Consider the following 14,471-nt stretch of genomic DNA (forward strand, 5'->3'; position numbering starts at 1 on the left):
TAGCAAAACCTCATTGCTTTCAGAATCACAGTGCAACATAATAGGTGCATGGGTTCATCTGCCATTCAGTTGTAGCTTTTATATTTTAATGTATAAGAAATGTTGTTACTTTATCAGGTTTTGGACATAAGATTTTACACAACTCAAGTTTTATGTTGATAATACTACAGCAGTGTGAAAAAATACTTTTTATTATTTCATTGATAGATCAAAATGCTTATTTAAACAGTGCTGACTCTAAGTCCAAAAGGCATAGTGAGGAAACAAGAAAGGGGAAAATGTCATTCGCTAATACAATTGCTGTAAAAAATATAAACAATAAAGAAATGCCAAATAATTAAATAAAAAGTTGATGGATATATTCAGGTTATTAAGTCCCAAGACTCCAATTTTGAATTTTAGCTGATTTTTTGTTATATTTTAAAGTAGTGCAATAATTTCACTGCAATTCACACACAAATATTTAGCCCTTTCTACCCTCACAGAACTGAAAATTGTTTTTTGCAAATATTGAACGTGTTTGTTTCTTATCCTAAATTATAAGCTTTACACAAGACCTATGCTTAACACCTCCAAACCTTATTTTTGTAAATAATTGAGAACACCTAACTTCCCAAGTCATATTTAAATCACTCTGGAAAATGTAAATGCTTCTGAGTTTTAAGGATAATTTTCCTTTGGGCTCTCAGCCCAAACTCTTGCATTTCCAGGAAGCAAAAAGAAGGATACATGCAGGTAAAACTTCTTGCTGCTCAGTATTGAAACATAAAAAGTTATACACTATTGCCTAAGTAGCTGAAGGTAGATGACCCTTAACAATTATAGCTGACAATAAAACAGATGGATCTATTTAAAAGTAAAAAAATTAGAACATATTTTAAATCTGGAATTTTCCAGTAGTCAAACTCCATGTACTTAAGAAAGTACTGCCTTCTCTAAACTGTCCATAGATATTCTGGCATCACATATTTCTTCTTCTTGTTTTATCTAAAACCATATCCGAGAAGATAATGGGATCCATTGTAACTGAGTATTTTTATTTCTGTTGCTTTTTCTTGTTGGGTTGTTTTGTTGGGGTTTTTTTTGTTTGTTTGTTTTGTTTGTTTGGTTTTTTTTAATTACATTCACAGGTAGAAAGCATATGACTTCCCATGCAAAGAAATAGGACCAAAAACTGTTCCTCTGATGCTCTTCTGCAGAAATATCTCCCACAAGCTAGTGGTTGATTTTAACACATTTGCTTGTAAAAGACTGCAGTCCTGTTAAGAGCTAAGATGAAGCTCTTAAAATGTTACTGAAGACAGACCAAATAGCCATGCCCGACAGGGCAGAAAGATTCAGACTACAATCTCATGCAGACCACACTTCTTTATTACTGAAAATGTGGAAATAGACATTGTGGGTAAATTTGTTCTCCCCTGTGTGGGAATAGGAGAGGTGGCCATGGTTTATTTTTACTAAATGAAGGTCAGTGACTGATGGCTGACTTATTTCCCCCTCTGTTTCTGAAGTAATCACACTGAAAATTATGATCTTACCAAGTGAAAAGGCTGCACCCCTGTATTCACCTTAGATGAGTCATGGCAGACTAGTCCAGCACTGAAGGAACTCCAGGCAGTTTTATGCAGAACTTCATGCAGTAGCATGGCTGACTCTGATAGGGCAGTCTGGAGGAAAATTGATGTACGGCTCCTGAAGCACCTAATGCTGAAGATGGAATAAGTAACATTTTTTGCTCCCTGAAGACTTAATACCAACTCACTGAGTCTACGTCACAGAGGTTTGATTTTTGCATATATTTGCATATATTTCTATGTATATACATATATTTCTGTGTGACTATGCCTAATGGGCTCCTACTACCTAGGACCCAGAGCAAGTACTTCATAGAGTAATAATGTTAACAGGCAAGTGTTTATAAGAAGTAAGATTTATACCATCCTTAAACCCCAGCCAAACAAAGATTATCAGAAAACCTGTTTATTTCATTACTTTTTTCTCCTGAAATAACAAAAATAAATAGGCCAATTACCGTACAGAATATCTGGTATTTCACTGTTGGTATTTTCCAGTTTACCCAGTGGAATGGTTCAAATTCCAACCCTCAGGGGCAGTAACAAAATTAACAATTTTTATGCAAAGGATAAACCTCCCTGGGGTAGAATCTGAGGACACTTTGCTTCAATAATGTTATAAATGAAAATTTGTCCAGCCAAATTATTATGAAAAAATAAAGTATTTATTTTGCAATCAAATTCTATCTAGCCAGCCACAAGGAAAGAACAGGGCTGAGCCCGGGGTCGGCCCTGGGTGTGCAACAAGGAGTCAGCCTCATCAGAGGTTTTCCTCTATGCCCACACACCTCCATCCTGGCACAAGCGGTTTTTATAGGGAAAATTCCACCTGAGGCCAAGATTTCAGCAATCAGTCTTTTCTTCTATTCAGAGTCCATATGTTAATAAGATTCTCTTTTTTTTGGTGATGAGGGAGAACAATTCAGTGTCCGGAGTTTGTTGAACCCCTTGATGAAATTTGAGGGAATTCAGGAATGCTGTATCACATGTATCTGCCTGAGGATTTCCATTATATCCATCTCGGGTCAGTCATGCGAACGATCAGCACCTGGGGTTTCTGTATCTCCCCAGACATGGCCCATCTCCTGGCGAGCCGTACCTTCTTACTTATAAATCAGTTTCCAATATACACCCGGTCTCGCCTGTGAGGGAGTGGGGGGGGAATCCTAATACAAACGTGTATACTCTAACAAATATTTAATATCATATATATCATATTAGAAATGGCGCGAATTATATCTACTACACATAACAAATAACAAAATGAATATTCAGTCTTTTCATTGTTACCTGTGATCTGGAGAGCTGAACATGGGTGCTGACCAGCTTTGCCTTAAGCAGTGCCCACTGCAAGGACAGCACCCCAAAGCTGCTTGTCTTCATGCAAAGATAAACAGAAGCTCAGAAGTGAAACACAAAAAATTAGTTGTTTATTCAATTTCATACCTTACATTTTCCCCTCATATTTTTTTGTTTCCCAAAGATTAAGACAAAAACATTGAAAAGCCAGGCAAGTTGTCTTCCTTATTTAAAGAAAATTACATTACCAGTTTGTAAGATGGGTTTTATCTACCCAGCATTACCCAGTAAGTGCATTCTTACTGACAGGATTCAGAAAACCAAAGCAACACTTTTTATTATCTGTCACAAAAGAAGCAATAGATGTAGACAAATAGATTTAAGTTTGAACATTCAAATGCTTTTGTGCAGCAGGTACATGTTTTTTTTTTTACTCACAGCTGGTCTCATGCCTGGTTGGTGTGCCTCAGTGCAATCCTGCAAGCATGTATCATGCATGATACAGACAGTCTGTAGCTGCCTAATGGCACTCAGGAGGCATTCTAGAGTGTATCCAAGCTGATTTGCTTTGGTAGTTTGGAATTCACTACAGGTGATCTGTGGAGAAACAATGCTTGGCTTAGGTAGTAGCATATTCATGCTCTTCAGCAAACCATTTTCCTCTTAGTGAAAGAAAAATCATGGCTAATTCCATGTACTAATATCCTGATACAGATCTAAAGTCACCTACATACTGCTGGGTTTTTGTTGGGTTTTTTTTTGGGGTGTTTTTTTTTTTTTTTTTTTTTTTTGGTTTTGGTTTTGGTTTTTTTTTGTTTGGTTGATTTGTTTTTGCTGAGTCTTAAGTATGAGGCAGTTCTTATTAAGTCCCCCTAATACAGTCATTCCTGAATTAAGGAGCCAAAACTGGACACAACATTCTAGATGCGCTCTTAAAAGTGCTGAGTAATGGGTTGGTTCCCTCAACCTACTGGCTGATAATACAATCCAGGAAATGGATTCTTCTTTGTTCTTCTTTGTTACCAGAGTACACTGATATATTCAGCTGGGGTCTAATAAGACCTCTGTGTCTTCCTCTGCAGAGCTGCTCTCCACACACTGAGTTTTCTGAGGCAGCTGTTACTCGGAGGCCTGAGAGAGATCGCTGAGCTGGGGGAAGGTGATGAGTAATTGCCTTTGCACCATTGCTGTGGGGATGGTTTACCCACTTCTTTCCTTCACTCGTAAAACTGTTGATCTTAATTGATGAATTTCTTCACTTTTGTTCTTGCTGTTCTCTCTCCAGTCCTGCTGGGGAAGAAGTATTGTGTGGGATTAGCTGACCAGGGTCAACTCATAGTGATTAGATACAGAAATACTGTGGATGGCAGTGCCAAAAGCCTTGCTGAACATCTACTGCTCCCTCCTTATCTACAAACTCAATTATGTTATTCTAAATTCATGCTGACTTTCCCAAGCTTCTGCTCATAAGTGCATGCCAAGGAGACTCACTCCATTATTTTTGCAGAGAGAGGCTGATCAGTCTGTCACTTCTCCAGTTGTCCTTTCAGTTTGAAATGAAGCCAGTGAATATTTGTGGTCCTTCAGCCCCTGAGGATCTTTCCCACTCTATTCAGTACATCAAAGGCAAGAGAGAGTATCCTCAGTATGATGCACGCCAACCAGTTCTCAGTACTTTTGCACGCAACCTGTCCAGTCTTCTGGGTCTGAATGAATTGATCTCAGGCAATTCCTGATCTCATTTGATCTACGTCCACTGTTGGCAGCTCCTTCTCTTTAAGGAGAGAGTCCTGGAAGACATTGCTGCTGAAGATTGAGGCAAAACAGCAACTGATAACTGAGTATCTCCACCCAGTGCAGTTCAAATTGCACTAGAGCACCTGCCCTACTCAGCAATGCTTTCTTTGATCAGCCTTTTGCTATTGATTTAGAGTTCCCTCGATGCCCTCACTATCATTTGCAAGTGTTAATTCCTGATGTTCTTTGATGTCCTGTATAGCATTCTTACATGAGTGGGCAAGGTCTCTAAAATCCTCCTTTGTTCTTTGTTTTCACTGAAAAACAAATCTAGCACATATTTTAACAGATAAAAGCAATGAGAAAGAGTAGGTGGGAGAGTGAAAGAAAACCAAATAAGCTCAAATGCTAAAATACTAAGGACAGGGTCCATCTTTTATGTGCATCCAAGAAAATTTGAAGTGTAAATAATTAAGTTGACTTGAAAAATCTTTTGAACTTCTGATATGTATTTATTTTTGGGAGAGCAGAAGGACCAATGTTCATAGAAGTTCCCCAGACAGGCCCAGAATTTCAGTTCCCAGACTCTTTCACTGCCTAGATTTTGAATCATTGTCCCCATTGTTAAATGGCCATTGTTAAACACTACAATTAAGCCATACAAAGAAGCATAAATCCAAGTTTGGATAAAAATGACCAGTCTTGGAAAATAAGTTGCTGCTCAAAAACATTTTCAAAATAACTGATGATTTTTTTTCACCTTATTAACAGCAGTATCACTACAAAACATTATATCTCTTAAAAAAATAAACAGAGCATCAAGATTGATGAATCTTTATAAGATGTGACTTAGTGGCTACATGAGGAATTTGCCTTACCTTCTGTTGGAGATCAAGCCTCCCATAGATCAATATATAAGACTTTTGCTACAAGGGTTTTAAAGAAGCTATTTCAGGCCTCACCTGAAATATATCATAAATCAAGAAGTCCATCTGTCATTGCTTCTGAAATGAAGCTAATTCTACCAGCCAAAAATGATAAATAGAAATGCTTGAGGTTAAATTTGTTAAACAGTCTCTAGGCTTGCAATCATTTTCAGCTCTTCTAAAATGGTTGTGAACTTAAATCAATGGACAGCCTCATTTTGCCTTTGCTCCTACTGTTTCACTTTAAAGCAATCTTTTAATTACTTTTGGACATTGTCATGATACTTTCAACTTTCCTTACAAAGGTCATCCCTATGGATATCTCTTAATTTTCTCTCTCTCTGTATGATACAGATATTATTGAGGCATGTCCACAGGAGCAGAATAATAAAACCAAAAAAATTAAGAAGAGAAAAACTACCTGTGTTCTTTCTCTGACCTCTCAGGCAAAATAAAACTGTGACAAAAACGTAAAAGAGTATAAAGCTAATGGCAAGTAAGTAGAACAGATTGAATATAAAAATTTGCAGAAATTAGATGTCAGGTATCAGCTAGACTAGAACATAGACAAAAATGGATCACAGTAATAATTATTCATTGTGACACAATGAGGCTGGCACACTGCAAATAATATATTTAATCATCTGTAATTAAGACACAATGGATTTCATTTATGTTTCACCATTAACATTATAATTTTTTCATCAGTGATTTCACAAAAGGACTCAAGTTACGGAGAGGTTGTGCCACCCACTCATGATCTGATTTAGGACATAAGAACTACATGCTGGTGTCCAAATTTCTGCTCATTGACAGTAGTATTTGTTCAGAGATTCCATCCCTGTTCATGTCTTATATTCATATTTTGCCTTATTTTGAGTAACAATTTCCTCTAAAGCAATTAGAACTTTTCCCCCTAGCAAATCTGTGCTATGCTTAGTTTTTTGGGTTTTTTTTTCTACAAGATAAAGTCAGACAATTCATTTTACTCCTTTTAACATCACACAGGCTGCTATTTCCAGAAGCATTTTTCCCTTTTCATCATTCCCCACCTTAAAGGCAGCAGGCATTATAAATACCATCAAAATGTTTTCTCTGGTGCTGAAACTGCCCATGGCCACAGGCAGTTATGCCATGGGCCACAAATACAATGATGTTGTATTTGTGCAACATGTTTAGAGTGTTTGAGGAGTGCAGGAAGCTGTTGATATCCTCAGTAGCATATGACACGGGGACATACTCTCCCGAAGAGGTAACAGAAATCACTGAAGGCAGATGTGCACAGTACTCCCCAAAACAGTATCTCACCAGGAACTGTGAAGAAGAAACTGGCCAGAAAGTATGCATCCTTCAAAGCAGGTGACTGACCGTGTTAGTTCAGCACATTTCCCATATTGCTGACTTTGGTGGAATTTTTATCTAACTTCAGCCACAAATTAAAGCTGATTGCAAGACAGCAGAGTCTGCAGCACCTGACAGCAGTGAAAGCATCCTCTGCATCCTCAGAGAGTAAGTCCACCTGTGGCAGAACTGCCTTCATTGTATTCCTCTGCTGCAGTTTGCCAGCAGAGATAAACTGGGCTGTCTGCCTTAGTAAAGCCACTGTATTTCTCTGAACAATCTAGGCAATGAATCACAGGCACCCTGTCAAGGAATCATCTCAGCCCTACCATGCAGTAAGAAGGCAAAAATCTGAGAATGAAAACCATGTACACTGAAAGCCAATACTCATTACACCTGCTTTAATGATCCTTCTCCTCTTTTCTAAAAAAAAAATAAAGGCTGATGAATATGCCAAGGGCAGATTCACAGCAAGAAAAATCTGTGTATGCTACATTGATCATTGATTGCTCATTTTCTGGCTTGCCTGAGGAATGATTTACATACACACCTCCCTGCATGGGTCATGATAAGAGGATGCACAAACGTTTTCCTGTTATCTTCCTCATGACTGGTGCTGGAGTGTGTATATCATGCATGTGTATATTCTGTTTCCCTTGACAGGGCATTATTTGAACCTGGAATTAAACAAAGCCAAAGGATGACATGGCTACTTCCATCATATTCACTTGGTGTTTACCAGTATCAGTGCTAAAGAAAACAACAGTATTCCATCCTTTTATTCTGAATGCTCTGTCAGAGAAAAAGAAGGGCATATCCTCTGCAGAGGTCAATCCAGAGTCTGCATAAATTGCCCAGTATGAGTTCAGAAACAAAATAATTAAGAGACAAATAGAATATTCTATTAAAAATAGGATTTTATAGCAATTATTTCTGAAATACACAGAAAAAGGTTTTTTCATTGCTGACTTCTGGCTGCTTGACACTTTATTGCAATGAAAGTGCCAGAAAAGAAAGACAAAATTCCAGCCTTGACGATGCCTTTGGAATTATTGCCATAAAACAGAAAAAAATATTGTCTACCCTGCACATCAGTGTTACAAGCAAGTATCAACCATTCTCTTCAGATGTCTTAGAAATATAAGTGATCATCTGAAACTCACAATTACCTGGATCTCTTTTGAGACCAAAGCTGACTATTCTCCAGTGCTGCAGAGCCGCAATAAATGACTCAAAAAATAGCAATGTAATCATTCCTTGCACAAGCCCAGAGGTAAAAGTATAAAACAAAATGTGGTTTATTAGGCCAGCTGGCATGTATACTTTGTCTTTCTGAAGTCTGCATGCACCATTTTTTTGCAGCCTGACTCACAGTCAACCAGTTTATTTTTAATTTAGCTCTGCTGGGGACGAACTTCCCAGATGTACTGAATTGCAGAAGTTCATACCATGCCTTGAATATTTTCTTTTAGGAGATTAATCTGGCTTTGGACCAAAACAAAGCAGGAGAACAAATCACATGTAGTCACATACTAATGCTTAAGATGCTGTGCTGAAAATCTTATAATGGAAAAATATTGTTGAATTTCAACCTAGAAGTTTTATTAGGAAAAAAAATGGTAAGTTTTAAACAAACATAGGGAAAAGGCTTTACTGGATAGATGGCAGAAGTGGTCCATTAAATCCCGTCCCCCAATTCATCTCTTCCAAATATGAGTAATATTGAACGTCTGAGAAAGCACAAAGTGTCAGGAAAGCAAGAGACCACTGACACCACATAATGCTGTAGATACCAGAGGCATCAATAAACAGCTCAGACTCCTCAGTGTGCAAGCTTTGGGTAACCTCTACAGGACTCCCTCCTCATTTGCATGTTTCTTGGGGGAATATCTTTTCCATGTCTGAAGCCTGTGTCCAAAGCCATCTTACACTCCATGTAAGAGAGGTGCTAGCTGATGTAAACTGGAGACAAACACATGCAAAGGTCACTTGCAAGGGAGATTCCTGTTGGCTCTGTGCTCCATTCAGAGCCCCCCACTAAACAGCAGCACACTCCTCTATCAAACAGCACTGCACTCCCAGTTCTCCATCATCTGTCAGCTTCCTGAACCTGCACTTGCCCAATTGTCCCGAGCATTGAAGGACTGAACAGGACTGGACCCAATACTGTCCCCAGGGCCACTTTAGTATGCAGCTAAACTAATCTCTGGAGACCAGCAGTTCAGCCAGTTTTCAAGCCACATCACTGTTATTTCTTTAGACCCGATTTCTTCAGTAGGGCAGTGGTAAAATCCGTATCACAGTTGAGCTTCAAGGCTTTCCACTGCTCTACCCTAATTCAGGAAGGCTATTAGACCAGTCAGTTGCTATTTCCTCACCATCCATGGAGACTAATCAGATCACCAATTTCCCCTTAGAAATGGTTTCCAGGAGGATTTCTTCTATCACCTTCCCAAGGAACAAGGCAAAGCTGACCTTATTCAGATCTTCCTTGTGGTTCATCTTGAAGTGATATTTTCTTTCCTCCAGCCCTCAGGAATCTCTCCTGGTTGTCATGACCTTTCAGAGATAATCTACAGTAGACTGACAATCTACATGTTGAATACATAAATAGAAACAGTGGATAATAACGTACTCAGAATACAGATTCCCTCATTCCCCTAAATTTTGACAGCCATGTCAGTTGATTAAATGAAACTCTACAAAAGCCTTTATAGTTAGTGAGATTAATATGAACAAGATCAGTTGTGTTTCTTCATGTGTTTGAAAGCCCCTAGCATGCCACAGGCACTGTAAGAAATGATTAATGAAAGAAATAAATATTTATACCATATCTATACAGCAGTTTACAGATTTATGCCCTTGCTCTTATTTACCATTTGTGCATTCATAAGTTTCTTTTTCTCTGAAAAAAAAAAAAAAAAGCTTACATTCTTTTGATTCCAATAAATGGAGGAAACTACCTGGAAGCTATTTTTTCTTGGAAGCATTCATTTGACCTTTTCTGAATTAAAGTTTGCATATATTTTATTAGCATATATAGCTGTGTAAACTGAAGGACACAGTTATCCAGACAGGCATTTCAAAATACACCTTACCTGTAAAGCAAAGACAAAAACTGTATGCAGATCTTATCTATGCATAAATAAAAGATATATATTTATATTTGAAGATATATATTCAATTATATTTATTTTATATACTCGGATATATACATGCATGTCTACAAAGACAAAAAAAGATGTTTTATACACCCCATTTAAAAAAGAAAAAGCTAAAGAACTACAAACTGCTGAGAGAATTATTATTCCCATGGCCTATGGGAAATGAAAGTTCTGAATGGATTTTGGTAGGAAGTTTTTTACAAACATGAAAAATGTTTGCATTTACCTTAAAATGCAATACACTCTGTGTGCAAATTTGTAAGAGCCTTAACAAACTTGCCCATGGGTAATTAAATATAGCCTGTTCTACTTAGGAATTACCTTTCTGTTCTGGAATTTTTCAAAAATAGCTTTAAAAAATATCCGTGTGTTCTGCTTCTCACAGAAAAAGATCTTTTAAAAACTAATGTGTGGGAAATTCTTGGGCATCCAATAATTTATTTTAAAAACATTACAGTGTTCATCTCTCCCTCTCCCATTTGTGTTTGTCCTAGGTGTTTTAGGCAAGGAAAATATAAAAAAATTTACTACCATTAAGCTGTTCCTCTGGGGCATCCATTGCAACACCTACCCTTCCCAACAAGCTTAGGAACTGTAACATGAAAAAAGGGAGAGATTCTGCCTTTAAAACAGTGTCTTGCAAATGCTACAAGCTGATACTTGACTGCAGTTTTGGTAGCTCATATACTGCTCCTTTCTCATCCTTGCAGAACAAAAAAAAAAGGTGACATAAAGAGTGGTTTATCTATAGGAGCCTATTCCCACCATAAGGAAGAGAGTGCAGTATTACCTTAGTCTCAAAATAGTGATCTGTAAGAATCACAAGGAGTTGGCATTTATCTGGAAAACAGAGGAGTTTTTGCAGATACACAGGATGTACAGATGTACACAGAAGTGCCTATTTCAACATCTGCCTCCAACCAAAAAACAGAGTAGTTACAGCCCCATAATTCTGTTTTTGTCTGGTTTTATGTTCATAAATCAAGGGCAAGTGACACCACTTTATCACAACATGTGAAACATTGAGGAGTAAGTACTGGAAGTAGCCCTGCTGATCTTCCAGCAAGTTACCTACAATGCGTTAAAAAAGAAAATAAGGAAACTTAATCAATCATCCATGCAATTGAGTTAAAAGCAGATTAGTAATGAATATTCCTGACTGATGGAGCTCTACAAAACTGCTGTTTTCAAACCAACAGTAGAACCTCTTCTTTTTTAATAAGGACAATTGTCTTGGAGTGCTTTGTCAATGTGACAAACCTTTTCCACCAGAAGTGAAGCATTTATTCAAATGATAATGAAAGTTAATGTAATTTGTAGTGGTGCTGAATCAACTTTTCAAGACTGTAATTTGCATTTCTATAAAACTCTGATTCTTTCAATATTAAATATATTTGAACAGACTTTTCAGACTAAACAAATTGATACACTGTTTTTTCCATCAATTTAAAAGCATTTTGATTTCTTTATGTGAAGTAACTAATAATACTGAGCAGCTTTTTATATTTACATTTTCTTCAACTAGAGAACAGACTCAAAATTAATTGTCTATAGCTCTTATATTAAACAATTGTTGTCAAATAGCACCATTTTAACAAATCAATTTTTCATATTATTCTGCTAATGTATGTTTATCTCTTATTTACCATAACTGACAAGGGCTTCTAGATTGTAACTTTCAGTGATGTAATATTCTTCCTATAATCACTAGCAGGCACACAGATGCCAAATTCTCCCATTTTCATTCGTCCATGACACTCCAAAACCCATAGAAGAATATAAAATTATATTGAAAATATTGTTGTTATTTATTATCTAAATAATTTTTTTTTTTTTTATATTTTGCAGACTGCCATGTCTGAAACTGGAGTACTGGATTCAGTGTTGGTATTCCCGACTCAGATGATGCATAACTGAATTAAAAGGATTCAGAGCTGGAGGCATACATTTTTCCATTTGAGGAGCAGGGATAAATCTAAAGCTGTCAGGTTAAGATGCAGAATGACAGAGCTACTCAGAAAAGAAAAAAAAAAAGTCCCTTTTATACAAAGGACATCCAGTGAAACTGAGCCACTAATAAAGTGATTGTGCAAAGCTATCAAGACACCACACTGCTAAATGTATAAATATGCAATGAGAACATCAATTTTTACATTATAGAAAATAAAAGTTGCAAGCATATGACTTTGTGGGAGCCATAAAACTCAAAGTTGAGTTACAAGCAGGTCATCTCATATCTGCTGCTCTAAGTGTTCTTCTATTCTTTTTAAAAACTCAGCTACAGAACCAAATCAGTCTATTTAGTACAATTCATCACTACCTAGACCTGCAGCTGAATTTGTCCATTTAAACAGGGTATTTGTGAGTCAGATACACTTAAAATTATCTCTGGCATAGTATTGACCAAGGTTTTAAAAAGCATGAAGTCTTCAGATATAGGCATCTGATATGCTATCTGCTGTAGACACTACTTTAGCCAAGCATGGAGCCTGACAAAGTATTTCTATCTTTAACAGCACAGAAGTATTATCTTCTGGGAAACAGCATCAGCAAAGGTACAGCATAACAGTCAGAAAAAAATGCAGTGTGCATTTTTTGTATGGTTTACATGACAACACATCCTTGTATAGTAACAGTAATTGTTATTAGGCCACATAAAATATTAGTGCTGAAAAAGAATTTGCATTACATTCAGGGCAGTTTTCAAAAAGATGGCATTTTCAGAGTATGAAATACAATAAAGTAACTAAGAGCAGTGAGACACTGGTTAATTGAAGAGTTACATCAAATCTGCACCAGTGCCAATAACTGCAGCATTCCACGCAATCTCCTGCCCTGTGTAGCGATATGAATGAGAAGAACAAGCAGAAAACTGAAGAACACCTTACAAGCAGAATTTTTTTTTTAATATATTGGAATAAATACCCTTCTTAAGTTTAGAAAATTTAGTAAAACCCACCCTGTATGCTTTTCTAAAAGAAACACTGAGTCATAAATCAGCATTATCTAATTACAGAGATAATTACAATTAACAAAAGAACAGCCTTTACTGTAAGCCTTTTCCATCTCCATGATTCCTGTATCTCAGAAGTCCTCCACGTTCAATGTCACCTAAAGAAACTTCCTCCTCAGGTAACACACAGTGATGTTTCCTGGGGTTATTTGAGCTTTGGGCTTTGCACCATGCAGTTATAAATTAAATAACCTGCAATCATTTTTTGTGGTTCTAAGATATCATAATAAAGCTCACATGCTTAACTAAGGATTTACCACTAAATCATCCAAATATTTTAATTATGGAGATTGATAAAGGAGAGGAGAAATGCATGGATAGCAGCTGTATATTGACCCAAACGCAACACACACAATCAGAAAATGACACTCAGCTGTCAGTATCACAGAGGGTGCCACACAGTAACTTGCAGTATAACCAAAATGCTCACTGCAACTCCTGGACTGTGGGATGTAAGCCTGAAAATGAATACCTGTAAGACATATGGGGAAAGCTGAAACTAGCAGTCAGAAAACCATTGCTTTTCCTGTAATCTCCAAGCATTTTTGAGTGGAACATAAAACCCTAAGCTGAGAATGCACATGATATAGTAAGTGTTTTTTCCAAACAAACTCCAGCCAACAGAAGGTAGTTAAAGATTTATCTTTACTATTCCAAAACTAGTAGATTTTACTTTCATCAATAGTTTTCAAAAATATGTTAAGCTGATTCATTGATATAAAATGTTGACATTTGCATTGTGTTCATCATTTCCATGAGTTTAAAATTTGAGTACTTTTGAAAAAGCAGTACTTCTGTTCTTTTTTATGTGCTAAAGATTAAAAAATGTAGTTTGCAATTACTGTAAGCCACCTCTCTCTATGGAGTTTTGTTGTTTTCTAGTGATTATTAGTTAACTGGTAGGTAAATTTCAAAAATTCAAAAATTGAAAAGTTAGGATGATCAGTTACAATAAAATCATGTGTTTAAAGAAGAAACATTCCAGTGAAGTTCCTGGAAATAAGGTTTTGATATAACCTGTGCAATAATTATTTAAGTAACCTTGGAAGATACCAACTAAAATTTTGTGCAGGAGTTCTTCAGCAGAGTGATTATATCAATCTCTGTCATGTAATCTCTACAGAAAAAAACTCCAGTTGCAGCAAGTGATGTGGTTCTGATTATGTGTAAGTCAAAACACAACAACAAATCCCCCCAGGAAATAATGATTTGTCTAAAACATTCAGTCACACTTCGTGTTTATCTTTAAAGGTCTAAGCATGACTTGGAATCGAGGAGACAACATGGATGTTTAGAAGTTAGAAAAAACAGAGGGAAGACAGTAGGGCTCTGAAGGGAAGCATGAGTGACTTCAACTTTTCCAACTATCTGTACTCCAGATATCCCTTGTTAGAAAGACAACCAGACACTTCACTAA

Source organism: Taeniopygia guttata, chromosome 2 (assembly GCF_048771995.1).
Source record: "Taeniopygia guttata chromosome 2, bTaeGut7.mat, whole genome shotgun sequence".
NCBI classification, from domain to species: domain Eukaryota; kingdom Metazoa; phylum Chordata; class Aves; order Passeriformes; family Estrildidae; genus Taeniopygia; species Taeniopygia guttata.